At 39.3% G+C, this 25,260-nt stretch overlaps 1 protein-coding gene and 1 long non-coding RNA gene across 7 annotated transcripts in view; both read left to right on the top strand.

Moving 5' to 3' along the window:
* LOC124377340 (ribonuclease inhibitor-like) overlaps positions 1-25,260 on the top strand; it is a 351,047-nt gene that overhangs the window by 109,054 nt on the left and 216,733 nt on the right. The gene's annotated exons all lie outside the window — the stretch shown is intronic.
* Positions 10,281-22,515, top strand: LOC124376853. Of its 6 annotated transcripts, none has more exons than XR_006923905.1 (5): positions 10,281-10,371; positions 14,433-14,520; positions 20,693-20,813; positions 21,414-21,530; positions 22,462-22,515. It is a non-coding gene; the product is annotated as an uncharacterized LOC124376853 (long non-coding RNA). The 6 variants fall into 6 exon arrangements; XR_006923906.1 differs by lacking the exon at positions 22,462-22,515 and adding an exon at positions 21,910-21,987 and having other exon boundaries at positions 10,281-10,552; XR_006923908.1 differs by having other exon boundaries at positions 10,348-10,367.

A 25,260-nucleotide genomic window follows, 5' to 3' on the forward strand; every position in this document is an offset into this window, starting at 1 on the left:
ATTGTCATGTTGGAAGACCCAGCCTTGACCCATCTTCAATGCTCTAACTGAGGGAAGGAGGTTGTTCCCCAAAATCTCGCAATACATGGCCCCGGTCATTCTCTCCTTAATACAGTGCAGTCGCCCTGTCCCATGTGCAGAAAAACACCCCAAAGCATGATGCTACCACCCCCATGCTTCACAGTAGGGATGGTGTTCTTGGGATGGTACTCATCATTCTTCTTCCTCCAAACACGTTTAGTGGAATTATGACCCAAAAGTTCTAGTTTGGTCTCACCTGACCACATGACTTTCTCCCATGACTCCTCTGGATCATCCAAATGGTCATTGGCAAACTTAAGACGTGCCTGGACATGTGCTGGTTTTAGCAGGGGAACCTTCCGTGCCATGCATGATTTCAAACCATGACGTCTAAGTGTATTTCCAACAGTAACCCTGGAATCGTTGGTCCCAGCTCTTTTCAGGTCATTGACCAGCTCCTCCCGTGTAGTTATGGGCTGATTTCTCACCTTCCTTAGGATCATTGAGACCCCACGAGGTGAGATCTTGCATGGAGCCCCAGTCCGAGGGAGATTGACAGTCATGTTTAGCTTCTTCCATTTTCTAATAATTGCTCCAACAGTGGACCTTTTTTCACCAAGCTGCTTGGCAATTTCCCGTAGCTCTTTTCAGCCTTGTGGAGGTGTACAATTTTGTCTCTAGTCTCTTTGGACAGCTCTTTGGTCTTGGCCATGTTAGTAGTTGGATTCTTACTGATTGTATGGGGTGGACAGGTGTCTTTATGCAGCTAACGACCTCAAACAGGTGCATCTAATTTAGGATAATAAATGTAGTGGAGGTGGAGATTTTCAAGGCAGACTAACAGGTCTTTGAGGGTCAGAATTCTAAATGATAGACAGGTGTTCAAATACTTATTTGCAGCTGTATCATACAAATAAATAGTTTAAGAATCATATATTGTGATTTCTGGATTTTTTTTTTAGATTATGTCTCTCACAGTGGACATGCACCTACGATGACAATTTCAGACCCCTCCATGATTTCTAAATGGGAGAACTTGTAAAATAGCAGCGTGCTCAAATACTTATTTTCCTCACTGTATATATATATATATATATATATATATATATATATATATATATATATATATATATATATATAAATAATATGTATGTGTGTGTGTGTGTGTGTGTGTGTGTGTGTAAAGGAAGACTCAGCTCAATATTAATCTAATATACTGATTTTTATCATGCCCAAACAAAACTTAATTCTTGGAGAGGTTTTCCATACGATCTATATCCTGTGTTATGTGCTGAAATGCTCCACTGCCACAGACTGCCCCAACTTATGTCATAATTATGAGATATTAAGTCATAATTATGACATACTTAGTCAGTAGTCGGTAAGTATTTCAGACCCCTCTATGATTTCTAAGTGGGAGAACTTGCAAAATAGCAGGGTGTTCAAATACTTATTTTCCTCACTATATGCTTAACACAGAGTGGAAATAAACATTTTAGCTGGAACAAGTGGCACATGTTTAATTTAAACGTATGTGATTTACAAATTACACTTTATTATTTTATTTAATTAATCAAGACCAAATGTCATACAGACAAATCACATATGGATATTTGATTATAATCAAAATATAATGGCGGAGATTAACTTTATTCAATGGAGTCCTGAGTCGTTTCTTGTCCATTCAGTTGTGATTTTCTGAGTTCAGGTGTGTATACTATATATCATATAATACAGGAAGTAAAAACAATGATGTAAACCTGATGAACCTAGATATTTCAAAATTTTCCACTGCACGCACACACACACACACACACACACACACACACACACACACACACACACACACACACACACACACACACACACATCTTATTTTTGCATAGAGAATGAAATGTATTCTTAACCAAAACTTCAGGTTCAACCTTGTTTTTTTCCTTAGGAATCTTACTCATCCTGTTTAAGCAAGTCATGGATGACCTTAAGCAGGTTAGATCACACTCAGAACTGATTGCACAGATACACAAGTATTGACGATGCAGACTTAAGAATGCTGAAACACATTTGTTGCATATTGTAGCTTTTGGGCGAAAAAGACAGAAAATATCCAATTAGATTAAAAATAAATTCAACAATAATTAATTATTAACTTCATAAAGAATGTAAATGAATAGAACAGATGAGAAGTAAAACTAGGATTCTGGCATCATCATCTACATGTAATGCAGTTAGGGACAATTAGGCCTAGCTCTACATTGGAGAATTAGTTATTTTGCTAAGAAGGTAGAGGAGCCGAGGAGAGGTGACTTTAAAAGAAACTGTTATTAATCACTCTTTCAGTTTTATACTTTTATACTGTAGAATAAGAGACAAGCTAAGATATACCATTATTCGTCCCACAGTGGGGAACTTTCTGTGTTACAGCAGCAAAGAAAAATAAATGTGCATATATATATATATATATATATATATATATATATATATATATATATATATATATATATATATAATATTTAAAAGAAAGTAGAAAAATACAATAACTAATATTTATCCATTTACAATCTGGCCACTTAACCTTTAGCTTTGACTTAAATCTCGATCTCTCAAATCTAATCCCAATCTCAGCCCCTCACCTTAACATTGCACCTTTACCCCTTACTATGTCTTCAACCATTTACATCAACTTTAACCCCATCCCTTTACCCCTTACTGTACTTAACCATAACCCACAACCTTAACCCCTATCCCTTTATCCATAATCATAACATCAATCCCTTTACCCCTTACTGTCCTTAACTATTTACCTCAATCTTAACCTCTATTCCGTTACCCCTAACCTTAACATCACACCCTTTCCCCTTACTTTGTCCTTCACCATTTACCTCAACCTTAACCCCTATCCCTTAACCCCTAAGCAACATCACACCTTTACCCCTACTCTATCTTTAACCATTTACCTCAACCTTAACTCCTATCCCTTTACCCCTAACCTTAACATCACACCCTTTCCTCCTCACTCTGTCCTTAACCATTTACCTCAACCTTAACCCCGATCCTTTACCCCTAACCTTAACATCACACCCTTTCCCCTTACTCTGTCCTTAACCATTTACCTCAACCTTAACCCCTATCCCTTTACTAACCTTAACATCACACCCTTTCCCCTTACTCTGTCCTTAACCATTTACCTCAACCTTAACCCCTATCCCTTTACCCCTAACCTTAACATCACACCCTTTCCCCTTACTCTGTCCTTCACCATTTACCTCAACCTTAACCCCTATCCCTTAACCCCTAAACTTAACATCACATCCTTTACCCCTACTCTGTCCTTAACCATTTACCTCAACCTTAACCCCTATCCTTTACTAACCTTAACATCACACCCTTTCCCCTTTCTCTGTCCTTCACCATTTACCTCAACCTTAACCCCTATCCCTTAACCCCTAAGCAACATCACACCTTTACCCCTACTCTATCTTTAACCATTTACCTCAACCTTAACCCCTATCCCTTAACCCCTAAGCAACATCACACCTTTCCCCTCACTCTGTCCTTAACCATTTACCTCAACCTTAACCCCGATCCCTTTACTAACCTTAACATCACACCCTTTCCCCTTACTCTGTCCTTCACCATTTACCTCAACCTTAACCCCTATCCCTTAACCCCTAAACTTAACATCACACCCTTTCCCCTCACTCTGTCCTTAACCATTTACCTCAACCTTAACCCCTATCCTTTACTAACCTTAACATCACACCCTTTCCCCTTTCTCTGTCCTTCACCATTTACCTCAACCTTAACCCCTATCCCTTAACCCCTAAGCTTAACATCACACCTTTACCCCTACTCTATCTTTAACCATTTACCTCAACCTTAACTCCTATCCTTTACCCCTAACCTTAACATCACACCCTTTCCCCTCACTCTGTCCTTAACCATTTACCTCAACCTTAACCCCGATCCCTTTACCCCTAACCTTAACATCACACCCTTTCCCCTCACTCTGTCCTTAACTATTTACCTCAACCTTAACCCCGATCCCTTTACCCCTAACCTTAACATCACACCCTTTCCCCTTACTCTGTCCTTAACCATTTACCTCAACCTTAACCCCTATCCTTTACCCCTAACCTTAACATCACACCTTTCCCCTTACTCTGTCCTTAACCATTTACCTCAACCTTAACCCCTATCCTTTACCCCTAACCTTAACATCACACCCTTTCCCCTTACTCTGTCCTTCACCATTTACCTCAACCTTAACCCCTATCCCTTAACCCCTAAACTTAACATCACATCCTTTACCCCTACTCTGTCCTTAACCATTTACCTCAACCTTAACCCCTATCCCTTTACCCCTAACCTTAACATCACACCCTTTCCCCTTTCTCTGTCCTTCACCATTTACCTCAACCTTAACCCCTATCCCTTAACCCCTAAGCTTAACATCACACCCTTTACCCCTACTCTATCTTTAACCATTTACCTCAACCTTAACTCCTATCCTTTACCCCTAACCTTAACATCACACCCTTTCCCCTTACTCTGTCCTTAACCATTTACCTCAACCTTAACCCCTATCCCTTAACCCCTAAACTTAACATCACATCCTTTACCCCTACTCTATCTTTAACCATTTACCTCAACCTTAACCCCTATCCCTTTACCCCTAACCTTAACATCACACCCTTTCCCCCTTACTCTGTCCTTAACCATTTACCTCAACCTTAACCCCTATCCCTTAACCCCTAAACTTAACATCACACCTTACCCCTACTCTATCTTTAACCATTTACCTCAACCTTAACCCCTATCCCTTTACCCCTAACCTTAACATCACACCCTTTCCCCTTACTCTGTCCTTAACCATTTACCTCAACCTTAACCCCTATCCTTTACTAACCTTAACATCACACCCTTTCCCCCTCACTCTGTCCTTAACCATTTACCTCAACCTTAACTCCTATCCCTTTTATCCCTTACTGTCCTTAATACAATTTAATTCATTTTTATTTGTATAGCGCTTTTAACAATGACCATTATCTCCAAGCAGCTTTACACAGATAATGTGTAAAGGAAAAACTCCCAGAGATTTACATTTACATTTGCAGCATTTAGCAGACGACATACAAAAGTTCTTTGAGTCTCTAGCAATGAATAAATCTACACTGTTAAAAAAAATTACGAACTTAATATAAATACAACTCTGGAATTCTACAAATCAAACTTGGAAAGTGCTAATTTAAGTGTTTTAGGAAGAGGTAGGTCTTCAACCGTCGCTTGAAGCCAGGGACTCTGATGTACGGACATATAGGGGAAGTTCGTTCCACCACCTCGGTGCCAGAACAGAGAAGAGCCTTGAAGTATACTTACCTCTTATTTTGAGAGAAGGTGATACTAGTCGAGCAGTGCTGGAGGATCTCAGACATCGTGGTGCAGTCGGAGGTGTGATGAGGTCTCTAAGGTATGGTGCTGGTCCATTTTTGGCCTTGTAGGCAAGCATCAGTGTTTTGAATCTGATACATGAAGCCAGTGAAGGGAGCGCAGAAGTGGAGTGGTGTGGGAGAACTTGGGCACATTGAACACACGTCGTGCAGCTGCGTTTTGGATCATTTGCAGTGGACGTATAGCGTTCAGGGGAAGACCTGCCAGCAGAGAGTTGCAGTAGTTAATTCCTGAAATTACAAGAGACTGAACAAGCACCTGGGCAGCCTGTGTGGACAGAAATGGTCGAATCTTTCGGACGTTGTAGAGAAGAAATCGACAGTAATGAGCCACATTAGTGACATGTGAGAAGAAGGACAGTTCATTGTCCATAGTTACCACAAGGTTATGAGCAGTGGCTGAAGAGGAGAGCAGAGAGTCATGAAGAGTACAGGAGGCTACAGAGGAGGGAGAGATGGAGTGAAGGTTAGGACGGATAAGAGAGACATGTCGATTGTTTTTGGTAGAATAGGAAGAGTGATTGAAAATGAAACCAGGTGATGATGATCAAAAATTGGAAGTGAAGTGGCAGTCATGTCTGTAGCTGGGGTAGGGCGGGTGAAAACCAGGTCCAGGACATTTCCTCCCTTGTGTGTTGGAGGGCAGCTGTTAAATGTCAAGGAGAAGGTATTCAGAAAAGTTAGGAGGCAAGATGACTGAAGTTTGTCAGATGGGAGGTTGAAGTCACCAAGAACTGTCAGAGGGGTGCTGTCAGAAGGGAAAGTACTGTGGAGTGTGTCCATCTTTTCTAGGATGTCTTTAAGGGGACCAGGAGGGTGGTAGATGACAATGATGAAGAGGTTGATTAGAGAGGTAATAGAAACTGCATGGAATTTTAAAGGATACATGGTTAGATGAGATAAAGGGAGACGTGTGAAACACCATCTCCGTGACAACAGTAAACCCATACCACCACCTCTACTGGTTTCTCTTGGTGAGTGAGAGAAAGCATAGGCAGAAGACAGAGCAGCTGGTATAGCAGTGTTCTGTGGGGATATCCAGGTCTTAGTAAGTGGCAGAAAGTTGAAGGCGTATTGGGAAGCCTATCCTTACAGAATACTGGCAATTCCAGAGCACATCTACCACCACAACAGAGGAGGATAGATGAGGTTACTGGCAATGTGACCTCTGTTCTGTGGATGGGAACGTCTGTGTCTGTAAGAGGTGACTAATGTCCAAAATGCACCCCAGTTGTTTTTGTTACGCATTTTTGAATAAGAAAAATGTATTTATAAATGACAAATATTGTATAAAAACATAATAAAAGAGAATGTAAAGATATAATAAGGTTTTATTCAGTGTATTTTCCTTGGAGATGAGACGACTTGAGCTAACGAAAACACTGGTGTGTGTGTGTGTGTGTGAGTGTGAGTGTGCGGAGGGGGGGTGGAGGACGCTGGTGGTGTGTGAGTGTGCGGAGGTGGGGGTGGAGGACGCTGGTGGTGTGTGTGTGCGGAGGGGGTGGAGGACGCTGGTGGGGGTGTGTGTGTGTGTGTGTGTGTGTGTGAGTGTGTGTGTGAGTTTATGGAGGTGGGAAAACTGTTTTTTTACTAATTACTCCTGCACACTACGTATCCCTAAACTTTAAATGTTTTATTTTTTCTTCTTTGCTTATTGTTACTTATCCGCTTGAACTTTTCCTGGCAGCAGCGTAACAACTCATTAGTTGATGCTGGTGGAATGATGAGATGGACAACATTAGCCGATGCAGAAGCACTTTACTTGTTTTGATGAAGATAGATTCGCAGTGTTACAGTATAATATAACTCCCAGGTGGATAAACTTGAATCAACAGACCGCACTGCAGAACACTAATCATATAAATCACACACAGGAAACACATCCAGCCCGCACACTTCTTTCCCGCACTACACTACCCATTATGCATTTTACTCTGGACTTAAATACCCAGAGATAGTAGCCTTAAAGAAACAGCTCTCATTTTCCCTCTAATGGAACACTGTCTTCATTTTCCTCACAATCTTCACTTTCTGGCTTTGATTCGTATCTAGCAGCGGCGTCTCGAGCTCGTATCTCAGGTTTTTGCTTGCGTCTCAAAGCAAAAAATCGACAGAGTGACCGTCGATCTCAAAAAACTCGTATGTTAGGACACTGTATCTCGAGGTACCACTATATATATATATACACACACAGTGGTACCTCGAGATACCACTGTATATATATATATATATATATATATATATATATATATATATATATATATATATATATATATATATATACACAGTGGTATCTCGAGGTACCACTGTGTATATATATATATATATATATATATATATATATATATATATATATATATATATATTGACCAGCTCCTCACGTGCCTTGGCATGTGCTGGTTTAAGCAGGGGAACCTTCCATGCCATGCATGATTTCAAACCATGATGTCTTAGTGTATTACCAACAGTAACCTTGGAAACGGTGGTCCCAGCTCTTTTCAGTTCATTGACCAGCTCCCCCCGTGTAGTTCTGGGCTGATTTCTCACCTTCCTTAGGATCATTGAGACCCCACGATGTGAGATCTTGCATGCATGGAGCCCCAGTCCGAGGGAGATTGACAGTCATGTTTAGCCTCTTCCATTTTCTAATGATTGCTCCAACAGTGGACCTTTTTTCACCAAGCTGCTTGGTAATTTCCCCGTAGCTCTTTCCAGCCTTGTGGAGGTTTACAATTTTGTCTCTAGTGTCTTTGGCCAGATATTTGGTCTTGGCCATGTTAGTAGTTGGATTCTTACTGATTGTATGGGGTGGACAGGTGTCTTTATGCAGCTAATGACCTCAAACAGGTGCATCTAATTTAGGATAATAAATGTAGTGGAGGTGGACATTTTAAAGGCAGACTAACAGGTCTTTGAGGGTCAGAATTCTAGCTGATAGACAGGTGTTCAAATACTTATTTGCAGCTGTATCATACAAATAAATAGTTTAAAAATCATACATTGTGATTTCTGGATTTTTTTTTTTAGATTATGTCTCTCACAGTGGACATGCACCTACGATGACAATTTCAGACCCTCCATGATTTCTAAGTGGGAGAACTTGCAAAATAGCAGTGTGTTCAAATACTTATTTTCCTCACTGTGTGTGTATATATATATATATATATATATATATATATATATATATATATATATATATATATATATATATATATGTGTGTATTAATCATAATAAAAATACAGTTGTAAGCCAAAGTAATACAGTAGGCACGTCTAAAGGAAGACTCAGTTAAATATTAATTTAATATACTGATTTTTACCATGCCCAAACAAAACTTAATTCTTGGAGAGGTTTTCCATACGATCTGCATCCTGTGTTATGTGCTAAAATGCTCCACTGCTACAGACTGCCCCAACTTATGTCATAATTATGAGATATTAAGTCAGTAGTCGGTAAGTAGAAATAATAACCAGAGATTTGTGAGCCCAGATAAAGACATTGCGTGTACCTTACATACTCACATCATAAAGATCCTACACTGTAAAAGATGATGAGCTGATTTTACTGACAAATATATTGTGAAAACATGCCTGTTTGCATGCCTATTTTTAAGTATATCCAACATAAAATTCCAAATATTAATATATTTAAAATGACATCAGAAAATTTAATTTTTATTAATTTCTTTATTAAAAAAAAAAAGGTTTCTCCAGCCAGTACAATCAAGTTGTATCATTAAGGCTATATTAATATTTGAAGTTGATCATAAGTAATAGTTTAAGTTAATACTGGGATTGTTACTGCTACTACTGACAGTGAATTACAGGTGGAGTTACTACTAGTACATCAAATACATTTAAAATCAGCACACAAATACCAACCTGTAGTCAATTTTAATCATTCAATTTAATGTCAGCTGGAATAATTTATACCAATCGTACACTCAGAGACACAAGTACACAAGTCTTTTCCCAGTGTTCCCCCACCTCACCATAACTACCAAGGTAAACACTGCAGTTATTAAATACATTTAAACAAAAATACTTTATGCTAAAGCAGACTATCACTTTAGACCATTAGCTGTGAAGAGCAATAAGTATGTGTTCATGAGTTTCACATCAATATCTAATTTTCATCCCACACTCAACTTTACTCCCATCAAAAGCAAATAAATCTTACAAGAGTGCATGAAATTATGAGATTAAACAATTAAACAACTGCATCAGTTGCATAGAAACAAGTGGAACCCACTAACTTATTTCTGAATAATTAAATTCAAAGATAAACAATCTTCAATTAAACCATATCAAAGTGGTCACATCTAATTTAGTGCAAATTGAATGTATATCAGTTTGCTGCTGTGTACAGATGTGTGATTGTAAGTATGTGTGCTCCTGCATTTTAACATTATCTCTTTCTCTCACATTTATGTCAACAACTTCTTTTCAATGACAGAATCTTTGGGAACAGTTTCCCACTGTTTTCAGTTCCAAAAACATTTTTTTGAAGAATTGAAATGTGTATCTCAGGGGTTTGGAATAGCTCAGGTGGACTGCTTAGATCAGGGCAAGCAGGATGACACATGTGTATTGAGGCTTAAAGCAATTCTGGACGCCGCTCTGGACACGGGCGCCTGCTTGATGAATTGTCTTTGTTAAAACGCATCAAAAACAAAACTTAAAAGATTTGACAAAACATTTAACTCAACTCGTCAAAGTGTCGGTTTAAAATGTCGGGTCAAAGAGTCGATTCAAAGAGTCGATTCGGTTTTCCAAAAGTGAAAGTGTTTCTCATCTTCAACTCCATTTTAAGGAGCGGTTGAAAAACACAAAGATCTTCAACAGCAGTCAGAAGCGGTGAGATTCATGTCCAACAACAAGCAGTGGTGAAGAAAAGTGGGTGAGTTTTTCCTAGAAACGACTTTCTATCGGAATAATGCGTTTGTGTTTTCTATGTAATGGAGTTTGTGGAAAGACCGCAGGGAAACTGCGGCACAGCAGCCGAAATGAAGGACAACAGTTTCAGCCCAAATTCCTCAGCTGGATTTGATGATGTAATGGTCAGTTATGTAATTGTGATGGTGAGTGATAAATGTGATGGTCAGTGATGTGTGTGATGGTCAGTGATGAGTGTGATGGTTAGTGATGAGTGTGATGGTCAGTAATGAGTGTGATGGTCAGTGATGGTCAGTGATGAGTGTGATGGTTAGTGATGAGTGTGATGGTTAGTGATGTGAGTGCGATTGTTAGTGATGAGTGTGATGGTCAGTGATGTGAGTGTGGTGGTTAGTGATATGTGTGTTATGGTCAGTAATGGGTGTGATGGTCATTGATGTGAGTGTGATGGTCAGTGATATTCAAGGCTGTGCAAAGATAGGTAGTATTTGTGATCATATGTAGTGTGCCGGTCTGGGCCAAAATGTCAGGGCCAATTCTTTGTCCCAGTCCAGCCCAGGGACCACCTGGCCAACTTTTTTTGCAGTGCCACATCCAGTGTCATGGGATGCTTGCTGATAAACTGGTCAAGTACAGCTTTACATCCATTTCATGTGCTGATAGGTGGAAGCTGCAGAAGTAAATCTAAAGAGAAGATTTTCTGTTCAGTTCAAAAACAGTTTGGCAATGTTGCATAGTAAAGAAGTACTTTGATAAGCTGATGACATCAATCTATTATATGGTGTCCTACAGGTGCTCTTGTAACTTCTACCAGTAAATCTTCTGCACACTAACTACTTTAAAATATATCTAGATATATAGATTTTATATATATATATATATATATATATATATATATATATATATATATATATATATATATATAAAATATATTTATATATATATATATATATATATATATATATATATATATATATATATATATATATACACACAGTAAAACCCCATTGACGAGCATAATTTGTTCTTGAAAATTGATTGTAGGTCCATTTGCTCGTATGTTCGAACTGATTTTCCCAATAAGAATGAATGTAAAAGTGATTTAATCCGTTCGAGACCTCATTCGATCATTTATTTCTGCACTTATAAAGTATTTGTAGCCTATTTTAACAAACAAATAAACCGCAAATTACTGTAATGTAAACATAATTTAACACTTACTTATGTGGTAGTGGTTGATTGCAGTGTGAGACGCACAAAAGCTCGTAACCTACTCGGTTTCCATGGTAATTCTATTTATCGTTTTCACAGCACCATCACTGATTTTCTAGATTATGTCTCTCACAGTGGACATGCACCCACGATGACAATTTCAGACCCTCCATGATTTCTAAGTGGGAGAACTTGCAAAATAGCAGCGTGTTCAAATACTTATTTTCCTCACTGTGTGTGTGTGTATATATATATATATATATATATATATATATATATATATATATATATATATATATATATATATATATATATATATATATATATATATATATATATATATATATATATATATATATATATATATATATATATATACTTCAAAAATTCTCCTTTTTTTTAAACAACATAGAACCCAAATGCAAAAAGAGAAAATCCAACCTTTATTTAAGTACATTACTTTGGTGTTAAAAATCACACATTTAGAAAAAAAACTTTGTACAACCTCCTTTTGCCAACAAGACAGCACTTAATCTCCTCCTATAACATTTCACAAGATTGGAGAACACAGAGAGAGGGATTTTTGACCATTCTTCTTTGCACAATCTTTCTAGATCATCCAGTGTCCTGGGTCCTCTCTTATGCACTCTTCTCTTTAGCTCGCCCCACAGGTTTTCGATTGGGTTGAGGTCTGGGGACTGAGATGGCCATGGGAGGACCTTGAGTTTGTGACTGCTGAACCACTTTTGTGTAGATTTTGCCACGTTTTGGATCATTATCCTGCTGAAAGACCCAATGACGACCCATCTTCAGCTTTCTGGCAGAGGCCATCAGGTTTTTATTTAAAATATCCTGGTACTTCAAAGCGTTCATAATGCCATGCACCCTAACAAGGTTCCCAGGGCCTTTGGAAGAGAAACAGGCCCACAGCATCACAGATCCTCCACCATACTTCACGGTGGGCATGAGGTGCTTTTCGCATACTCATCTTTTGTTTTACGCCAGACCCACTTAGAGTGTTTGTTGCCAAAAAGCTCAATCTTAGTCTCATCTGACCAAAGCACACGATCCCAGTTGAAGTCCCAGTACCGCTTAGCAAACTCCAGACGTTTACGTTTGTGAGTGTTAGTGAGAAAAGGCTTTTCCTTGCATGCCTCCCAAACAGCTTGTTGGCATGTAGAGAGCGTCTGATGGTTGTTTTGGAGACTCTGTGACCCCAAGATGCCACTCTTTGATGCAATTCTGTGACGGTGAGCTTGGGAAATTTTTTTACTTCTCTTACCATCCTCCTCACTGTGCGTTGTGGCAAGATAAACTTGGGACCTCTTCCAGCCTTGTTTGTCACTGTTCCAGTTGTTTTAAACTTCTTAATGATTCCTCTGACTGTAGATACCGGCAAGTTAAGGCGGTGGCTATTTTCTTGTAGCCATTGCCTGACTTATGAAGGTCGACACACATCTGCCTTACTTGAATGGTGTGTTCTCTTGTCCATGTTGACAAATGGGTAAGAGAATTAGGCCTCTGTGTCACGTCATATTTATACCCCAGGGAAACAGGAAATCATGAATTACTAATTAAAAGTCCCTAGATACCCTGACCAACCTTAGCAACTACAGAAAAATATATAAAAAAAACAATTACATTTTTAGAGGAATTGTTAGGGGTGCCAATAATTGTGGGACACATGATTTCAAGTTTTTTTTTTCTAAATGTATGATTTTTTACCACCAAAGTAATGTACTTAAATGAACGGTTGGATTTTTCTCTTTTTTTGCATTTGGGTTCTATGTTGTTTTAAAAAAAAGGAGAATTTTTAGAAGTCCACGACCACATCTTAAACAGGGGTGCCAATAATTGTGGAGGGCACTGTATATATATATGTGTATTAATCATAATAAAAAATATAGTTGTAAGCCAAAGTAATACAGTCGGCACGTCCAAAGGAAGACTCAGCTCAATATTAATTTAATATACTGATTTTTATCATGCCCAAACAAAACTTTAATTCTTGGAGAGGTTTTCCATACGATCTACATCCTGTGTTATGTGCTAAAATCCTCCACTGCCACAGACTGCCCCAACTTATGTCATAATTATGAGATATTAAGTCATAATTATAAAATACTTAGTCATAAGTAAGATATTAAGTCATAATTATGAGATAAGTCATAATTATGAGATCAGAATCTATGACAAGAATCAGGACAAGCAGGATGACACATGCTGCAGGAATTCTCTGTAATCCTGCAATCACTTGTTTACCCTCCAAAACGATCCCTACAAAGAAACATGTCAGTACACGTGGGTGAAGTTCCACACAGGCAGGCTTTCTGCAGCACGTTTAGACATGTTCTACATATCACACACACCATGAGGAACACGCTCACACACTCTGATCTTCTCCCTACACCACTTTCAGACCATAAACTAATCCCAGTCGAGTGCACACTAATAACAAGAACACAGAAGTTCCTACTGGCATTTCAGTCATAAACTTTACAGGAAAAAACATTGTGTGAAAACTTCAAACACTTTTGGAAAGAATGGAAAAAAGAGAAGAAGAGGTTTGAATGTGTTGAATCTATGAGTCAATGGTGGGAGATCAGGAAAGTGCATGTAAAGTGTATTGAAGCTTAGAGCACTTCTAGACGTCGATCTAGACACAGTGTCTGCTTGATGAATTGTCTTTTGTCAAAACGCATCAAAAAAACAAAACTTAAAAAGATTTGAGAAAAACATTTAACTCAACTCGTCAAAGTGTCGGTTTAAAATGTCGGTTCAAAGAGTCGATTCAAAGAGTCGATTCGGTTTTCCAAAAGTGAAAGTGTTTCTCATCTTCAACTCCATTTTAAGGAGCGGTTGGAAAAACACAAAGATTTTGAACAGCAGCCAGAAGCGGTGAGATTCATGTCCAACAACAAGCAGTGGTGAAGAAAAGTGGGTAAGTTTTTCCTAGAAACGACTTTCTATCGGAATAATGCGTTTGTGTTTTCTATGTAATGGAGTTTGTGGAAAGACCGCAAGGAAACTGCGACACAGCAGCCGAAATGGAGGACAACAGTTTCTGCCCAAATTCTAAATTGAATTTTATGATGTAATGGTCAGTTATATGAGTGTGATGGTCAGTGATGTGAGTGTGATGGTCAGTGATGAGTGTGTGATGGTCAGTGATGAGTGTATAGTCAGGGATGTAAGTGTGATGGTCAGTGATGTGAGTGTGATGGTCAGTGATGTGTGTGATGGTCAGTGATGTAATTGTGATGTCAGTGATGTGTGTGATGGTCAGGGAGGTGAGTGTGATGGTCAGTGATGTAAGTGTGATGGTCAGTGATGTAAGTGTTATGGTCAGTGATGTGAGTGTGATGGTCAGTGATGTGAGTGTGGTGTTTAGTGATTAGTGTAATGGTCAGTGATGTGAGTGTGATGGTCAGTGATGTGAGTGTGATGGTCAGTGATGTCAGTGTGGTGTTTAGTGATTAGTGTAATGGTCAGTGATGAGAGTGTAATGGTCAGTGATGTGAGTGTGATGGTCAGTGATGAGTGTATAGTCAGGGATGTAAGTGTGATGGTCAGTGATGAGTGTGTGATGGTCAGTAATGAGTGTATAGTCAGTGATGTGAGTGTGATGGTCAGTGATGTGAGTGTGATGGTCAGGGAGGTGAGTGTGATGGTTAGTGATGTAAGTGTGATGGTCAGTGATGTAAGTGTTATGGTCAGTGATGTGTGTGTGATGGTCAGGAGGTGAGTGTGATGGTCAGTGATGTAAGTGTGATGGTCAGTGATGTAAGTGTTATGGTCAGTGATGTGAGAGTGATGGTCAGTGATGTGAGTATGATGGTCAGTGATGTGAGTGTGATGGTCAGTGATGTCAGTGTGGTGTTTAGTGATTAGTGTAATGGTCAGTGATGTGAGTGTGATGGTCAGTGATGAGTGTGTAGTCAGGGAGGTGAGTGTGATGGTCAGTGATGTAATTGTGATGGTCAGTGATGTAAGTGTTATGGTCAGGAGGTGAGTGTGATGGTCAGTGATGTAAGTGTGATGGTCAGTGATGTAAGTGTTATGGTCAGTGATGTGAGTGTGATGGTCAGTGATGTGAGTGTGGTGTTTAGTGATTAGTGTAATGGTCAGTGATGTGAGTGTGATGGTCAGTGATGTGAGTGTGATGGTCAGTGATGTCAGTGTGGTGTTTAGTGATTAGTGTAATGGTCAGTGATGAGAGTGTAATGGTCAGTGATGTGAGTGTGATGGTCAGTGATGAGTGTATAGTCAGGGATGTAAGTGTGATGGTCAGTGATGAGTGTGTGATGGTCAGTAATGAGTGTATAGTCAGTGATGTGAGTGTGATGGTCAATGATGTGAGTGTGATGGTCAGGAGGTGAGTGTGATGGTTAGTGATGTAAGTGTGATGGTCAGTGATGTAAGTGTTATGGTCAGTGATGTGTGTGTGATGGTCAGGAGGTGAGTGTGATGGTCAGTGATGTAAGTGTGATGGTCAGTGATGTAAGTGTTATGGTCAGTGATGTGAGAGTGATGGTCAGTGATGTGAGTATGATGGTCAGTGATGTGAGTGTGATGGTCAGTGATGTCAGTGTGGTGTTTAGTGATTAGTGTAATGGTCAGTGATGTGAGTGTGATGGTCAGTGATGAGTGTGTAGTCAGGGAGGTGAGTGTGATGGTCAGTGATGTGAGTGTGTGATGGTCAGGAGGTGAGTGTGATGGTCAGTGATGCGAGTGTGATGGTCAGTGATGTGAGAGTGATGAGTGTGATGGTCAGTGATGTGAGTGTGATGGTCAGTGATGTAAGTGTTATGGTCAGTGATGTGAGTGTGATGGTCAGTGATGTGAGTGTGATGGTCAGTGATGAGTGTGTAGTCAGGGATGTAAGTGTGATGGTCAGGAGGTGAGTGTGATGGTCAGGAGGTGAGTGTGATGGTCAGTGATGTCAGTGTGGTGTTTAGTGATTAGTGTAATGGTCAGTGATGTGAGTGTGATGGTCAGTGATGAGTGTGTAGTCAGGAGGTGAGTGTGATGGTCAGTGATGTGAGTGTGTGATGGTCAGTGATGTGAGTGTGATGGTCAGTGATGAGTGTGATGGTCGATGATGCGAATGTGTTGGTCAGTGATGTGAGAGTGATGGTCAGTGATGTGAGTGTGATGGTCAGTGATGTGAGTGTGATGGTCAGTGGTGAGTGTGCTGGTCAGTGATGTGAATGGTAAATTTAGAGAAGAGAGTGAAAAGTCCAGTAAGAAAAGTGAAGAAGATCAGTTGGTGTCTGTGGGAGCTGAGGGAGCTCAGGCTTGTGAGATGGAGGAAGCCCTGACCGAGCAGCTGAGTGATTTATCTCAGCGTTCTTTTGAGAGCATCAGAGATGAGGAACAGTGGTCAGACATGTCTGAAAAGGATTTTTACTCTGTCGAACAAATTAACAGATTTTTGGATGAGACTAAAGGCAAAGGAGATGTTAAAGTAAGCGATTTCTTTCCCCATCTAGAAAAGTTTGTGTCTTCTGAGAAAAACATGTTCGCTTTGAACCACACCACAGCAGAAACATCTTCATTAAACAAACTCTCAACAGCAATCAGACACGCTGAACAACCTGGAAAAGAGACTAACAAGGGGAAATCTACATAGTCATCATGTTTCCTCTCCTGTTTTCCTCTCTATCAGCTCTCTATTATCTCTCTCTCTTTCTCATGGAGATTCTGCAGGTGGGATCCCAGAGCATAAATGAGATAAAGGACAGAAAAAAAGAGAAATAGTTCAGAAAGTAAAGGCTTAAAGACACTGAGTATAATCTTTCTGCAGGAGACACATAGTGACGAGGGCAATGAGATGGATAGGGGCTTGTGGTGGAAAGGAGGAAAAATCTTGAGTCATGGATCTAATATTAGTGCTGGAGTAGCCTTTCTGTTCTCACCTAATGTTAAACACAAATCTTCTCACAGGATGAGGTAGAAGCAGGTAGACTCTCATAGTGAGAGCTGAAATCAACCACTTGCTTTCAGCCCACAAACACGTCAGTACACGTGGGTGAAGTTCCACACAGGCAGGGTTTCTGCAACACGTTTAGACATGTTCTACATATCACACACACCATGAGGAACACGCTCACACACTCTGATCTTCTCCCTACACCACTTTCAGACCATAAACTAATCCCAGTCCAGTGGGATTCTTTCCCCTCTTCCCTCTCCTTCTCTCCCTCCCGTACACGAATAACAAGAACACAGAAGTTCCTACAGTGCAGGTTCCTAAGTGTTCCTAAATTGTTCCTAAAGTGTAGAAAAGTTTTTAAAAGTTTTTTTTTTTCAAACACTTTTGGAAAGAATGGAAAATAGAGAAGAAGAGGTTTAAATCGGTTGAATCTATGAGTCAGTTGTGGGAAATCTGGAAAGTGGTTGTAAAGTGTATTGAGGCTTAAAGCACTCACAAAACTTGAAAAGATTTGAGAAGAAGCATTTAACTCAACTCGTCAAAGTGTCGGTTCAAAGAGTCGGTTCAAAGACTCGATTCGGTTTTCCGAAAAAGAAAGTGTTACTCAGCCTCGACTCCATTTTAATGAGCGGTTAGAAAAACACAAAGATCTTCAACATCAGTCAGAAGCGGTGAGATTCATGTTCAACAACAAGCAGTGGTGAAGAAAAGTGGGTGAGTTTTTCCCAGAAACGACTTTCTATCAGAATAATGCGTTTGTGTTTTCTATGTAATGGAGTTTGTTGAAAGACTGCAGGGAAACTGCGGCACAGCAGCCGAAATGAAGACCAACAGTTTCAGCCCAAATTCCTCAGTTGGATTTGATGATGTTCTGAGTTTATTGAGGAGGATTTGACATGAGAACACCAGGATTGTTTGGTTGTTCCAAGCTGATCCTGGAGTTGTTGTCATGCTCAGGATGATTTCCCGTAAACAGGAGCAGATCATGACTTTCTAAGCGGAGGAGATACAGGAAGTATGGAGCAGATACATGTTCATGAAGACATGAGCTTTCAGAATTCAGTGCGGAATGCGGGATCCACTGGATCCTTTATCATTGATCATGTGGGAATATTGTGGAATGAGGTAGTGGAGAAGTTGGTAAAAGAGTCACTAAAGGAACCAGATGTGAACATTAGGGTGTGTATGAGAACAGCACAGATAAAAGATGCAGAACATTTGGGACACAGAAACAAAAGGAAGAACCTAAAGTATCTGCAATACAAAAAAATGTAGGGGTGGAAAGAACATGTGATCAAATCAGGGAACAGGATGTGATTATGACAAGATTATGAATCGCCACACAACACTAAACCCACATTTATACAAGATAGAAAAACACAAACATAGAAATTGTGAAAAATGTGGAATCCTTGAAACAGAATCCCATTTATTATTAGAATTATTATTATTTATTATTATTACATCTCCACACACACACACAAACACACACACACACACACACAGACACACACACACACACACACATCTGCTGGATTCTTTATGGAAATACATGGATGTGATTATGGTACAATAACAGTGCATCAAATCTATTTATATTCCAGTATTAAGTATGATAGAATAAAAAAAATAATGTACAGTAGTATAACTATATAAATAACTAATATATTGATAAATGCAGATTGTTTATCACATTATAATGTAATATTAAATAAAATGCTAATAGTATGTAATATCAATTGCAATAAAATACAGACAAAAAAGAAAAGTGAATAAATGTACAATAATAAATGAGTATAATAAATTAAAGGCTATATAATATCTCTCAATCATCTATTATCAATAATTGTTTGTACAGTTATTGTTATTTTCCCTCTATTATTAGATTAGATTAGATTAGATTAGATTCAACTTTATAGTCATTGTGCAAGGTACATGTACAGAGCCAATGAAATGCAGTTAGGGTCTAACCAGAAGTGTATAGATAGCTGAAACAGTGTAGTAATATGTACATATAACTCAATAAGGGTATATATAGTGTGGGTTTTTATATAAGTATGATACCGTATGAAAAAAAAGGAAAAAGGAATGTCATTATGAATATATAATATAATATAATATATATATATATATATATATATATATATATATATATATATATATATATATATATATATATACACACACACACACAGAAAAACAGAATAAATATGGATGGGCATACAGAAGTGTAATCATAGTTTTTGGGTGGTGCAGGGATGCATGATTTTAAAGTGGTGCAAAACAGATGAAAAGTCACAGTGCAGTGGTGATTGTTGACACCATATCAGCTGGTCAGTGCAGAAACTGCCACGGGAAAGAAGCTATTTTTCAGTCTATTAGTTTTAGCTCTGAGACAACGGTAGCGTCTGCCCGATGGGAGAAGTGTAAACAGTCCGTGGTTGGGGTGAGAGGGATCTTTGATGATGCCCCTCACCCTTTGCAAACAGCGTTTTTTTTAAATGTTCTCCAAGGTGGGTAGTTCAATACCAATGATTCGTTGGACTGTTTTCACCACCCTCTGAAGGGCTTTACGGTCTGAAGCTGTGCAGCTGCTGTACCACACTGAGATGCAGTTTGTGAGGATACTCTCAATGGTACAGCAGTAAAAGTTCTCCAGTATCCTGTAGCACAGACGGGACTTTTTAAGTCTCCTCAGAAAATATAGGTGCTGTTGTGCCTTTCTGATCAGGTTAGAAGGGTTCAGAGACCAGGTGAGGTCCTCAGGGATGTGTATTATAGTTATGTTGTTATATATGTTGTGTAGTTGTATTTGTGTACAGGGAACTCTCGCCTGGAGCAAGATTGCAGCAGCATTGACGTATCGCAGCAACAGACCAAAGCGGCCAATGAGGCGTCTGTGTCTTATATGTCTATGGATTTTAATTCTAATGGACTTTAATGGACTGTGTGTGGAAAATATAGAAATACAGAAGACTTTAATCACTTTTTATACATAGAAATAAAAAATAGAACAGTGTTTATTGTGTTTATTGCACACCTCCTGTCAGTCTGTGTTCAGATGAGGAATAAAGATGATAGAAAAATATCTGAAAATCAGTAAGACATCATGAGGATCAGCTGGTTTTAGAAAGATTTTCCCCCAGTTTTAACTGCATGTTGTTTTTGTGTTTTCTAGAAGTGTGATTGATTCCAGCAGAAGAGATCGACGTCTTCAGGACTCTGTGTGTACACGAGCAGTGAAAAATGGAGATCCCTGATCAGGGGACAGATCATGTGACCTCACCCTCAAAAGACTGGTAACCTGCCATGTTCTAGTGTTTTACTAATGAACTGTTCATATCTGCAAATCTGGAGACATTTCTGAGAGCTTCATTTCATATATAAACATCACCCTAAATACATTTATTACACAATTAAATACACGTCATTGTGCACAATTTATGAAACTCTCAAAACCAAGAACCATAAACTCATTGTCTAATTAAAGCTATAAGACACAAACAACATGGATAATCCTTATAATATGTGTTATAAATGAGTCTTTACAGCACTGAGATTCTCATTACTGACCTCAGTTCAGCTCCTTTTCAGCACAATCACAGAAAACCTTTAGAACATCACCTCAATTACAGGAACCAAATCAATAAGTGCTGTTTAACTCAATCCAGCAGGAGCAGTTACAGTGGGCTGGAACTGTTTTCTACATAAACTACATACTATCAATTATAATCTTATCCAAACTAAATCTGTGTTTTTATCACCAGTTTTAAACCCGTGCTCCACTTCCTGCTCTACACCACCACTGCATAGGGACTTTTTCAATGCACTGGATTTTTTATCCTGATTTTAGCAACAATGAAATTCTGTCTCATGGCCATTTGTATAATTTTCTACAGTAAACTACAGAGAGAGAAATCACACTCACCAGTGCCCAGCTGTGTCTCCATGAAGAGTGATGTGTCTATGAATCAACCTTTAAGATTCAGCACTGGAATCTCCTCACCTGGACACAGGTAACATCCCATAATTCTCCTAGTTAAAGTCACAGTTAATGGCTGCACTACACCGTCATTAGCAGCTGTTTAGATTTATATTATAGTTACTTGGTCTTTAGTGATTCTACAATACTTTCAGTAAATCCTTTAGATGTAAAAGTGTAAATATTTATTAAAGTCACAATCAATTACACGTAATGTTTTACATCCTAAAATAAAAATACTAATATAAACAAGTAAAAAGCTACAGGAAACATCTAAACACTACTACTTAAAGGTGTAAGCAGTATTTTTGGGGATCAGGAACCCTGACTTAGTGATCAGAATCTTCTGTAGATCTTCAGATTTTAGCAACAATGAAATTCTGTTTTAAATACATTTCTATAATTTTCTACAGTGAACTACAGGGAGAAAAAACAGAATTGATTCAGAAGGAAAATTAGCATTTTCCTCAACCTAAACTCCCACTTCCCAAAAACATGTGAGTAGGTGGAAATCTTCATCAGAAGATGATGTGAGACAAGAGATCAGAATTTCAGCTTTCATTTCCTGAAAGGTTCGGTGCAGTGTTCTAAGTGATGTAACACATCTAGATGTAAAGATCAGGAACTGAAAGCTGGAATTCTGATCTATTGTTTCATTTTCATCTTTTACTCTCAAATCCAAATGTCTTCAGTGTCGTGCAAAAACCCAAAAAACTGGACATCCTGTCCCAATACTTTTGGAGGTTTGTGTAGGAAGAATAGAAAAGTAGGAAAAAGTGTGAAATGAAAACAGGAGCACATTTAATTCTCCAGGTGCACAATGTTGGAGTTGTATTCAGCTCTGTGTTCTCCAAGTGTTCCTGCTCTCACTACAATTATTGTAGTACAATTTGTGTTCAGGTTTAGACTCCAGTATTAAAGTGAGGAACGTTGAGATCTTTAACACTTGTTGTTTTTGTTCCCAGTGTTCTACAGAAGACAGGAGACAGAAGAGAGAAGAACATCATCACAGCTACAGGGTACGATCAAAACCAACACCATGACTGTGACACTGACACACTGCTATTCTAAAGCTCTCTGCTGTTAGTAACTACAGAGTGATTAGATGATAGAAAACCTCCAGTAGAATAAAGTAAATCCACAGTGAGAACATCATAAAGATCTATCTAGCAGGAAAATGTGAACTTCTACCTAATCATTGGAGCCCATGTCTCACCATGTCTTCCTTATTCACCCTGTCACAGACATGACCCAGAATCCACTGCTGCAGATGAATTCCAGAAGAAGTTCAAGTTCAATCTGATGAAGAAGTTTCAGTGTTTGAATGGATTGATGCTAAAGCAGGAAAACCGAACCCTCCTGAATGAGATCTACACAGAGCTCTACATCACAGAGGGAGACAGTGGAGACGTCAATAAAGAACATGAGGTGAAACAGCTCGAGGCAGCATCCAGGAGGAACCCAACTGAGGAAACACCAATTAAATGCAGTGACATATTTCAACCCCTACCTGAACAAGACAAAGCCATCAGGAGAGTTCTGACAAAACCCTTATCTAAACAAGATGAAGAACCCATCAGGAGAGTTCTGACAAAGGGAGTAGCTGGAATTGGAAAAACAGTCTCTGTGCAGAAGTTTGTTCTGGACTGGGCTGAAGGGAAAACAAATCAGGACGTCCACCTCATATTCCCACTTCCTTTCAGAGAGCTGAATTTGATGAAGGAACAGAAACTGAGTCTGGTGGAGCTCCTTCATGTGTTTTTTAAGGAGATGAAAGAAATAGACATTTTCAGGTTCGAGAAGGTTTTGTTCATTTTTGATGGTTTGGATGAGTGTCGTTTTCCTCTGGATTTCCAGAAAACGGTGAGAGTGTGTGATGTAACTGAATCAGCACCAGTGCATATGCTGCTGATAAACCTGATCAAAGGGAACCTGCTTCCCTCTGCTCTCATCTGGATCACCTCCAGACCAGCAGCAGCTGATCAAATCCCCTCTGAGTGTGTCCATCGAGTCACAGAGGTACGAGGGTTCAATGACCCTCAGAAGGAGGAGTACTTCAGGAAGAGGATCAGTGATCAGAACCTGGCCAATAAGATCATCACACACCTGAAGTCATTAAGAAGCCTCTACATCATGTGCCACATCCCAGTGTTCTGCTGGATTGCAGCTGCTGTTCTAGAGAGAATGTTGGGTGAAGCAGAGAGTGGAGAGATCCCCAAGACTCTGACTCAAATGTACACACACTTCCTCATCATTCAGACCAACATCATAAGAGAGAAGTACCTACAGAAGCAGGAGAGCGATGAAGAAATGCTTCTCAAACTGGGGAAACTGGCTTTCCAGCAGCTGGAGAAACAAAACCTGATCTTCTATGAGGAAGACCTGAGAGAGTGTGGCATTGATGTGACAGAAGCAGCAGTGTATTCAGGTGTGTGTACGCAGATCTTCAGAGAGGAGTTTGGGCTTCACCAGAGTAAAGTGTACTGCTTTGTTCATCTGAGCATTCAGGAACATCTCGCAGCTCTGTATGTGCACCTGACCTTCATGAAGGAACAGAGAAATGTTCTTAAACAGAATCAGGTCTGTAGGACACTTTCAGATGTTCACATGAGTGCTGTAGATCAGGCTTTAAAATGTCAGACTGGACATCTGGATCTTTTCCTCCGCTTTCTTCTGGGTCTCTCACTCGAGTCCAATCAGATACTTCTACATTCATTAGTAACACAGACAGGAAGTAGCTCCCAGAACAAAGAGAAAACAGTTCAGTATATCAAGAAGAATATCAGTGAAGATCTTCCTACAGAGAAATCCATCAATCTGTTCCACTGTCTGAATGAACTGGGTGATGATTCTCTAGTGGAGGAAATCCAGCAGTATCTGAAATCTGGAGCACAAAGTGAACTTTCTCCTTCACAGTGGTCTGCTCTGGTGTTTGTGTTACTGACATCAGCACAGGATCTGGAGGAATTTGACCTGAATAAATACATCACTCCAGATAAGATCAGAGATGAGATTCTTGTGAGAGTGATGCCTGTGATTGCAGCATCCAGAAAAGCAATGTAAGTGAAGCTGAATGAAATTGTTCTACTGTTACAGTGTTGAGAACAAATCAAAGGTCTGAGCTGTTCAGATGAATCGAACTCTGCAGGACTCTTTAGACTTTTCCCTTTCTCCTCTTAGAAACCTTTTAGATCAGACTCTCTTACTTCCCCATTTGGATTCCCGGATCTCATCCTCCATGTTTATACAACGTGTGTGTGATGATGTTCAGATTTGGTTTGGCAAGAGATTCAGCTGAGGAACATCTCCCACTGTCAATTCTTATTATTCCACCATTTAATCATTGTGTGCAACTGATGTGTGTGATGTTGAAAGTGAGACGCTGCAGTGAAGCTTTAAGAACTTGTTTGATCTTCTGCATTTCTGTTCATTATCTTTTATTTCCTTCAGTATCAGATGCAGTGAAATTACAGGGAGAAGTGGAAAAGCTCTGACCTCAGTGCTCAACTCAGAAACCTTCAGTCTGAAAGAACTGCATCTGACTGTCAATACACTGGATCTGTCTGGGAATAAACTAGAAGACTCAGGAGTGAAGCGTCTCTCTGCTCTACTGGAGAATCCTGAGTGTAAAGTGAAAGATCTGAGGTAAGATCATCTCTCTGAGAGACACAAGAACTCACTAGAAGCTGCAGTGAATTGTTGTATACAGTGTTGTTTTTCAGGTGAAATTTGCTGTAGCAGTACAACATCCAGAACAAATCTAT

Source organism: Silurus meridionalis, chromosome 23 (assembly GCF_014805685.1).
Source record: "Silurus meridionalis isolate SWU-2019-XX chromosome 23, ASM1480568v1, whole genome shotgun sequence".
Lineage (NCBI taxonomy): Eukaryota > Metazoa > Chordata > Actinopteri > Siluriformes > Siluridae > Silurus > Silurus meridionalis.